Source organism: Nestor notabilis, unplaced genomic scaffold (genome assembly GCF_000696875.1).
Source record: "Nestor notabilis isolate BGI_N333 unplaced genomic scaffold, ASM69687v1 scaffold17064, whole genome shotgun sequence".
Classification (NCBI taxonomy): Eukaryota; Metazoa; Chordata; class Aves; order Psittaciformes; family Psittacidae; genus Nestor; species Nestor notabilis.
Window position 1 is genome coordinate 107056 of NW_009924439.1, and position 3406 is coordinate 110461.

Sequence of the window (3406 nt, forward strand, 5' to 3'; positions counted from 1 at the left end):
TCAGTTCAGGCTACCTTGATGTTTATGTGGAAGAAGGACTCTGCAGCTGAAGTCTGCAGCACTTACGGACAGAAAGAAGCACCAGAGCTGTACTCTGCTCTGAAGTCAGAAGAGAGACGGCCTGTGGAGTGGGATGATCTGCTGAAAAAGACTGAAGTAAAGCTACTTGAAAGAACTACTACTCTCCTTCAACACTTGTTTTAAACTGTTTTGCAGTCTATCTTGGAAGAGGAGATGTTGTGCATGTACAGGCTTTACCATTCCAAGGCCTCTGACATAAATGGACATGACACACTGTCATTCAGTATTATGTTGACGAGACATTTTGAACTTACCACAGTTAGTTTGTAAAACACTTAAGTTCATGATCTAAAAACTAATTTAATGTATTATAATTTCATTCTTTTTTTATATAATGTCTAACAGAATCACAGCTGCAAGCATTTTTGATTCCTGTTACTTTTGTTCTTTAATTAAATGACTACTTATTGCAGGAAATGAACACGTTTCCTAAAGCTCTTTTTTTTCCCCCAAGGACAGCTGGGAAGGGAGGAGATCACTGTTGCTATGCACCAGATCATATTGCTTTTTTATCATGACAGAATCTTCAAAAGGATGATCTTAACTGAGGTTTTCTGTCCTCTGGAATATCAATGTTTTGGACCAGATCCTAACCAGCAGAATATGATTGTCATTTGACACTAGCTGAGGGTCTGGTCCTCTGAAGAATGACAGTTCAGGTCACTGTTATTCAAAATCAGTAAACTGGACAAGCAGAGATAGATACATAACAATGAGCTCTGATGTTTGGCAAACAAATAATTCTTATGCTTTCTTGACAGTAAGAAAATAGTTACTAGATACCAGTAAGAAAGCTAATAGAACTGTTCGAGGAAAAAAGTTATGCCAGACATTCTATTAATGCTCAACACCTAGGAGCAGCTGAGAATTCTACTCAAAACACTACTGAAAGGAAAAGCATAGGGTAAAAAAAAAAGTGCTATCTGGAAAGCAACAAAATGGCACATCCACTCACAGGACAAGAATTTCTCTGCAAGAGTCTTAAATGACGTCCTTTTAGGGAGCTGCTTAGTATTAAAGACTTGAAGAAGGTGCTCTTGATCTTGTAGCATCATTGAGATGATCTCCATAAAGCATGAAAATAACAGAAAACACAGAATGAAAAATAGTTTGTATAAACTACTCCTAAATCACTGCGAGATGGAGAATGAATCAATGCAAACAGCGGATGGACTAACTTTCCATTCTCTTCTGCTGCTCAGTGTTGGGATGGAGTAAGGTAAATACAGTGCTCATCTTTGGCTAAACTAAAATTTAAGAATAGAAGGTAAGTACATACAGTTACAACACTCAAAATATACATTAGAAAGTGAAGAATCCTGGGAGGCGTGGTGCCCAGGCCCAAGGAAGCTCGCTGGCTTTGCTGTAGCTACCTGCAGTTCTGTACAACTTTTTGTGTTTGACTTACGTGACTATCAGTTGAAGACCTGAACTACCCAAAGATTTTTTTTTTCTTATTTATTGCAGTTTTATAACTTGCTGGCTTTTCACAGGTACATGTAACACTGTAACTAATAACATACTGTTATTTATATCAATAATTTTATTATTAATAAAATACTATTAACTCTAAATGACAACATAGTGATAGTCCAGGTGTAATATACAAAAAGGGTAAACAGAAGGGATAGAAAAGTTTCTTCAGCAGAATGACCATAGTCTGAGAACAGGAGATGACCCACTGTTAACTACAGCCTTGGCCAACAGTCCATGAAAGTAACACTCCTGTTCAGTAGCGATGTGTGCTATCACTGGTAATAAAAACACTGCATAAAACACATTAAAGGGAAGTTGAAAAATATGAATAAAAAAAAGATTTTAAGGGTAACTAAGAGTAGCTTCAGAAATTTCTAACAGCGGCTATGAGCTGTATTACTAAGGTGACTTAACCATCTTGTAGTTATGCAGCAAGAAGCTTTACTTCTTCCCCACATTCTCAGCTGTCCTTCCACCACCAGCATCCCAGGCTTCAGTATGGTAAGAGCCAGCAGGTTGTGACTGCTGCAGAGTCACACAGGGTCACTCTCAGCTTGCAGCAGGGCAGCTCTGTCAAGTTGTTTGGAGACCACATGCAAAAAAGAGATCATTTCCCAATGCTGAATGTTGCCTTTGTGAATGCTCCCTTGTGACACTGCTTACATGTGCTTGTACCTGCTCAAAGCTTTTAGAAGGTAACAGGGCTGGGTCAAGACCAACATACTTCTGAACTTTCATACTTGTATTTTATCACAAGTCCTCACTAAAATTAGCAGTTGTATTATTTTTTCCAATATGCACTCGCTATGGGAAAAGAATTCAGGCCTTGCATTGGACTTTTTAAAACCTTGTACAGCTAGGAAGAAAAAAATACTGTTCCATATACTGATAAAATTCAGTTAGACCAGTAAGAAAAAGGCATACCATCTCATGAGGTCCATCTGGTGGAGATAACAGTGATCACAGGGTAAAAATATAATAACCCCCCTCCCCAAAAAAAAACAGAAGCTCAGAAAAATCAGAAAAGTACTAAGTACATTTAGGTAAGGTAAATGGGATGAGTGGAAAAAATTATTTACTGACAACCTCCATATAATAATTTCCAGAGACATCACAGCATTGCATTTTTTAAATTAATTCATAGGAAATATATTTCATTTACAGCTATTTCTGTAATGAACCATCTCCCCATCACTGAAGACTAAGAACACTTACTCTGCATTCTACTCTCAGTGCACAGTAAGATGTATTTGACTGATGTTCAAATGCATATTGCTGATTTAAAGCAAAACAGTAATGATGTTTTGTAAAACAAAAGACAGACAATATACATTTTTCTTGAAATATTTAATTCAACTATTTGCAACACAGCTCAACCACAAGTGTTTAGGTTTTGTTTTCTCTCAGAAACTCCTAATGAAGTCTAACAGCACAGACAAATAGGACTGAGATCAAAACAGGCAATTCGATCCCTAAATTCTGACTACATTCTGGATCAGACAAAAGGGGTATTTTGTACACACAGACCCGAACCAGAGATTCAAAGTGAAATTCAAAGTGATTTCTTTGAATGTCAGTTAAATGACCTATCAAAATTGTTAAAGACTTCTTAAAAAATAGCATATGCTAAAAATCCAAGAATTTACATACTGCATTTTATCAGATTCTGTAAAATAATTTCAAATCCCATGTATAAAAGAAGTCTTATCCACAAAGATTTGAATATTATTAAGGAAAATACACTTTCATTACAGCAGGTCCTTGAGATCAAAAAACAAAAGTTGACAAATTTTACATTATAAAAGAGCGTTTATATTCACCTTGAATTTCAGGAAGGAATCTGACAATA